Source organism: Otolemur garnettii, unplaced genomic scaffold, assembly GCF_000181295.1.
Source record: "Otolemur garnettii isolate 467f Iridium unplaced genomic scaffold, OtoGar3 scaffold00062, whole genome shotgun sequence".
Classification (NCBI taxonomy): domain Eukaryota; kingdom Metazoa; phylum Chordata; class Mammalia; order Primates; family Galagidae; genus Otolemur; species Otolemur garnettii.
The window spans coordinates 6,500,982-6,507,377 of record NW_003852457.1 but is presented as its reverse complement, the minus strand read 5'-3'; the positions used below and the strand labels follow the sequence as shown (position 1 = coordinate 6,507,377).

Sequence of the window (6,396 nt, the reverse complement as noted above, 5' to 3'; positions counted from 1 at the left end):
AAAATTCTGGGGCCAACAGTTAAACATATTAGGTAAATAAGCTGCAATCATTTTGTGTTTACCATAAAATAAGTGTATAAATAAGTAACCAGGCTGATATTTTCTTAGTAATTATCCAGATCTGTGTTACCTAATACAGTAGCCATTGGTCACGTGGCTACATTTGATTAGATTTAAATTTAATTAAAATTGAATTACAAATTCAGTTCCTCAGTTGCACTAATCACATGCCAAGCGCTCAGTAGCCACAGGAGGCCGAGGCCTACGGCGTTGGGCGGTGCAGATGAGAACATTTCATCATTACCCATGCGGCGATCGGGCAATGCTGATGCTCACTTTCTAGAAGTGTCCTCAGCAGGCTGCAGCTAGTGCGTGGAAATCTACAACTTGTGGAATGTGTTGCCCGGAAGGGGTGTTGCTGAGAAGGTGAGTCTCAGAGCAAGATTTTATAGCTTTTTTGTTATCTTCGATGTTGAAGAAAAGGCTGTAAATTCTTGACATGAGAACGCCATTACTACATTGACTGAATACTGCAAGTGACTGTGCACAGATGTTTGCTGTTCCGTCACCAAAAGTGATTTGCCTGTGCAAGAAATGGAAGGGTGAGACCTTCGTTCTTGCCAGGCCCCTTTGCAAGGCTGGCTGTGCTGTTCACAGCCCCTCTCTAGGAGGAAGGACGCTGAGTGGGAAGCATTCGTGTCTGCACTGCTGTCCGGTAAGAGAGGAAAGCACGTTGATGTGAGAGTGGGGGTTACCTGAACTCACGCCCTCTCCGCCCCCTTCCCTTCTCATACCAAAGACAAGCTGGAGGCATTCCCAGGGGTGGAGGGGACGTAATGTGCACACCTTGGACTCTGGCCTCAATACGACCTGGTGCAACATTGGCCAAGTCATTTCACCTCTCTGAGCTTCAGTTATCTCGTCAGTAAAATGGGGCTAATAATGTGTCTGTCTGATAGAGCTGTTTGAAGAGGGAAATGAGACAATGGATGAAAAGTGCCTGCCTCCACTCTCTCTCCCCCTCTCCCTCTCATTCTCTCTCTCCCTCTCTCCCCCTCTCCCTCTCTCATTCTCTCTCTCCCTCTCTCCCAGCCCCCTCTCTCACATACTAAAGGTTTGTTGTAATGTATGCACGGGAGGTTCCAGGTCAGGCCGTCCTAGGTACCAGCCTTAGCTTTGCTATGAACTTAACCGCCTGCTTAAATCTACTGATGCATTCTGTGTGGATTCCATCACCTGTAAGTAGTCCAGGATGCTGCTACCCATATGGAAGTTTGATCTGAGGACCACATAACATAACGTGCACCGAGGCACATTGACAGGGCCCGAGCTGTAGCAGGAGCTTCCTAAATGGCTGCTACTTCTCCTGACTTATGGCATCCTTGGGAGAAAAACCTTTTCAGTTTCCAAGTTTTTCTAGTTTCTCTGTTAAGGTCAATGCTTACCTAGACCACATTCAATCACAAAAGGATTTCCCTCCACCCATGAGCTCTGTTCTGCCCGAGCACCCCTTCTACTCCCCCAGTGATGCGGTTGCCAGTCAGGTAGTCCCAGGCACCAACCTCAGCTTGGCTGTGAGTTAACTGCCAGCTTCACTAAATCTATTGATACTTTTGCTGTTGTGGCCGTTACGTGGGTAGGAACAGAAACTTCAGCTGGGTGTGTGGAGCGACCCTTGACCCCTGGGTGACAAGACTCATCCACCTCCTGGTCAGCGCGAAGCTGCCTCCCTGCCAGAGCTCAGCTGTGTGCAAGTGGAGGCCCCCAGGAGGGAGGGTTGGTGGGGTGCACGCACCCATCTTGCACCAGCCAGCCATAGATGACTGTGCTCGCTGACTCTGGCTCTCAGAACGTGACCTGGTTTTCCATCACCCCAAGCAGTTTTCACAGCACTCCAAGGAGGAGAGCAGGAAGGAAGAATTCACTGTGCGCAGACACAGGTAGTGTGTTGCAAGGCTGGGAGGAGGGCCCAGGACAGCCCGGCTCTACCTTTGCTTTGCTTTGCCTTTCTCTGTGTACCTTCCCGCACGGTCTCAGAGTTCCTTCCATATCCTCTGCGGCTCCCCCAGGCTCGGCCTCACCGGCCTCTACCCCCTGGGATCCCCACTCCACACGCGCTCCATCTCCTGTAATAGCTTCATCCTCACAGCATGGCCAAAAGAAATGTAATGTGACCAAGATAATTCTCTCTAAAGACTCAATGACAAATATTTACCAGTTCAAGATAGTTTTGAAAGAAGAGGTCGGATTACTCTAATCAAATCTCATCATGGAGAATTCCAGGCCCTTAGTAACACCAGATACTGTGGCCAGGGGCAGGGGTGAGGCTTTGCTGATCCTGGCTGGGGACGCTGGGCTGGTTTCTTAAACCTGCGCCCAGTATCTTCACATATGAAATGAAATCATTCCTCTTATGCCTTCAGAAGGCCCCTGTCGCTCTAATCCGAGAACTTTTGAACTGAGGAGGAGAAATTCAAGCTTTGCAGAGGAGGCTCTGTGGCTCCTGTCTTCCACTCCTGTTTGAGTAAGGACACTCCTGGATTTGGGGGCAGCTCCAAGGCTGGCACAGTCAGCCTGCCCTGACACGCTGGAGAGTTCCCTGAGGGGAAGCTTTGGACACATTAAACCTTGGATTCCTCCCTCCTTGGAAATCTCTAAGAATTCCTTTCTGTCTTTAGTTTCTCGGGAATCTCCTATTCCATTTTGAACCAAGTCCAAAGGCTTTTTACTATGAAATTCTGAATAGTTGTCTCCATACACATATTCTCTCCTTCTGGAAACAGCCTTCACAGGTCCCCTCAGAGCCAGGAGGGGTGATTTTGTGGACCTGGGATTGCTTCAGTTTTTGACACATCCACAAATAAAACCTTCAGGCAAAGAAATTAGAGAAGAGAAAACTATCTGAAATTGTGAGGATGAAATACAAATTAATACCTCAATGCTGACATCTCCATGCATATGTCTACATCAGTCAGGGGCAAATGAGCTCAATTCAGTGCTCTGTAAACATCAGCTGAGCACCTGCCATGGTGGGTGAATATTTGCAAATTGCTTATAGTTTTACAGAGCACAGATCATGCACTGAATTAGTCAAGGTTCTGTTGTTGGCAAAAAGCGGAAACCAGTTCTGCCTAACTTAGGAAAAAAGTGTGTGTGTGTGTGTGTGTGTGTGTGTGTTGAGTAGAATTTACTAGAAGAATAATACCTAAGACACAGGAGGACAGAAACCTGGGCCCTTTGAGACTGTGTCAGTCAGAGTCAAGCTGGGTAAACAGAAACCATTCTGGGTCTTTCAAATAGAGGGTATTTAACACAGTGAAGTGGTTACACAGGTGAGAATGCAGAGGACCACAAAGCCACCTGATAGCAACAGCAGAAATTCCACCTCTCCTAGGGCTAAACAAAAAAACAGGAGGAGGAGAGACTCAAGTCCAGAGGTGGGGCCTTGTACTGGGAGCTGGAATCATGGTGGGCTGTCTCATCAGGGGCTGGGACACTGATTCAGGGCGGTTACTCTTAACAGACACTGAAGCTGCTGAAGGAAGACGCAGTCACTGCTGAAGACCCCAGAGGGAACAGAAAGGGGGAGGAATCCCACCCCTCAGTCTTCGGCCAGAGCTTCCACCGTCAAAACCTACCCCGAAGGTGGCCGGCACGGGAGGCTGGGATGTCACTGCAGGACAGAGGGTTGGAGAGGAAACAGGCAGATGCCAACTCAGAAACCTCAGGCGTCCTCACTCTGGAGTTGTGGGGGGGGGGGGGTTAGCAAATGACCCAGACCAGCCAGCTTTATCTCTGGTGGATTCTCTTTGACATTCAAGTTCCCCAGCAGGGGGTCATAATGGCCCCAGTTTAAGTCAGAGGACCCCTCTGCCTGCTCAGCTGTGGCCAAGGCCCCTCCCCGGTGTGGGATCATTGCAGATGCACCATCTCACTTGATGTCTTGGGAGGTAGATTTTATTTTCAGTTTATTTTGCAGACAAAGACATTTAAGCTCAGCAAGACATAATGATTTCCCATGTGTTACAGGGCAGCCAAAGACTATTTGGAGTCCCAGGAATTGTGGTTCAAATCATGGCTTTATTCCTCCTTGGCTGACTGATCTTGAACAGACAACTTGTTCTGTGATCTTGATCCCCTTAGTGATCTCATCTCTGTAAAAAGGAGAGCTGGCTTCTCCGCTCAGCAATGCTGGGAAGATGCCACGAGAGAACACACACACACACAAGCACACACACACAGTATATATACACATGCCGCACACACGTACCACACATGCACGGACATACACATAACCACAAACACAAGCTTGCACACACAGACCACACACAAGCATGTGCCCACACGCACCCACGTGCTGCAGAGTTGGTATTCACAGATGCTACCTCCAAGGGGCTGCTTTCATTGGCACACCAGGACCCTGTTCATGGAAAGGTTAGCCAGGTCAGTAAGCTTCCCCATATCAGTAAATAAGCCTGTTCTAATCCAAAGGTCACTCCGAGTCTTCTATGTTACACAGAAAGGTGACATTAGCATCTTCTAATCTGTGCACTCTCAATGTGTAGCTGGGGGTGCAAACACTGACTTTCGAAGGAAAGAAAATATCTTACCCTTTCTGTGGATGAGGCACATGTATACATAGGGCACATGAACAAATGAGGAGTATATTTTTGCTATTAAAATTTCATGGGGGGAGGTGGTGATTAGAAAAAACATGTCTAAAAGGCTCTTTAGGCAGCAATCATGGAATGCCCTCCATGCTCTCCGGAAGGTCCTCTATGATTCACTCCGGAGTCATCTCTGCCTTGCCTTTGGGGGCAGGTAGCTTTTAACTTGGGACTGAAGGGAAGTGCAGGGTGTGAGGGGCGTGTTATGGGTGTTCGAATCAGCAGCAAGGTAGAATCCAGGGTCTGTCCTTTCTAGTCACTTGCCTCGGGAAGCTACCTGACCTCTCTGGGCCTCAGTTTCTTTAAGTCTGAATTGGGGATGGTGATTTTGCCTTACAGAGCTGTGGAACTGAGACCAAGCTCGTGGGCACCATAACTGACACACGTTTGCTGCTCCAGGCAAGGTGCTTGTATCACCCCAATTTTGCTCAAGGCCACATCTTGGAGCCTTTTTCTCATTCCTGATTTTTCATGACATGATTTCTTGTCCCTCTCTCTGCCTGTTGACCTCTCGCTCCCCTCCTGCCTCACATACCACATGTCCTGTCTTGGCTCTGACATAACTTTACTGGGTAAGACCTGCCCAGTGCCCACACCAGACCTATTGAGGTTGGGCTTGCCTTGCCTGCTCTCAGTGACTTCTGGGAGGGAATCAGACAGTCCTTTCTGTCCCCCAGTCCTGTCCACTCACCCTCAGCCATAACACCATGGACACAATAGTCACCCCAGGTAACAACTGTCTTGTGTCGCTTAGATGGTGGCTCTGCCTTCAGAGGTCCAAGGTCAGACGTGGGGATGTAGTTCCACACTGCAGAGTCAGCATCTGTGCTGTGGCCTGGTGCAGGGCCTTTAATGCTGATCCTCTTACATGATCACGAGGGGGGCGGTGGAAATGTTCCCAGCAAATCTCACCATCTGCCTCCTTCTCAGAATGCTGCCTCTATCTTGCCTCAGTTTACCTGTAGGTTCTTCACCTGCAGACCTGACTCTGAACCTCCCTGGACTGGGTTCTTTCATTCATTCATTTATCTATTCACTCACTGAATCACTTGCCAAACATTTTTTAATCACCTACTATTTCCTCATGCTGCCCTAATAGGGTACCATAAAATGAGTGATTTGAAACAACAGAAATATATTCTCTCATGGTTCTGGAGGTTAGAATTCCAAAATGAAGGTGCAGGTTGGGCCATGCCCTTTCTGAAGGATCTGGGGAAGACCCTTCTGTGCTCCATCCCAGCTCCTGGTGATTGCTGGTCGTCCTATGTGTTTCCGGCTTGTAGTTCAGTGTATTCCTCCTCCTTCACATGGCCATTTCCCTGTGTGTCCCTCTGTCTCTTCATGTAGCATTTTCCTCTCTGTGCATCAATGTCTAAATGTCCCTCATTTTATGAGGACCCCAGTCATTAGGTTAGGGCCCAGCATAGTCCAGTATGACCTTCTCTCAACCTGACTACATCTTCAAGCCCCTATTTCCAAGTAAGATCAAGTTCACAGACACATGGGTTCAGAGTGTCAGCATATACTTTTAGAGGACACAGTTTAATCCACAACATGGACTATCTGTCAAAGGCCACGCTTGGCACTACTGCTCGTCCCCAGCTTGGGCTCCGTAAGTCCCACCTTCTACAGACATTCAAGCCACACAAATTCATCAGACTCTTTCTCTGTTTCTACCCAGTCATCACTCTCCATGCCTAGCCTGGACCTCTGATTTTCTCTTTCCTCT

General features: G+C 48.7%; 1 long non-coding RNA gene across 1 annotated transcript in view; it reads left to right on the top strand.

Annotated features, from left to right (window-relative positions):
* Positions 1-420: 420 nt before the first annotated feature.
* The window catches only part of LOC105887275, a 7,188-nt gene continuing 1,212 nt past the window's right edge, over positions 421-6,396 (top strand). Inside the window, exons 1-2 of the long non-coding RNA XR_001161425.2 lie at positions 421-715; positions 2,424-2,524. This is a non-coding gene — a long non-coding RNA (uncharacterized LOC105887275). The remainder of the gene's footprint in view (positions 716-2,423; positions 2,525-6,396) is intronic.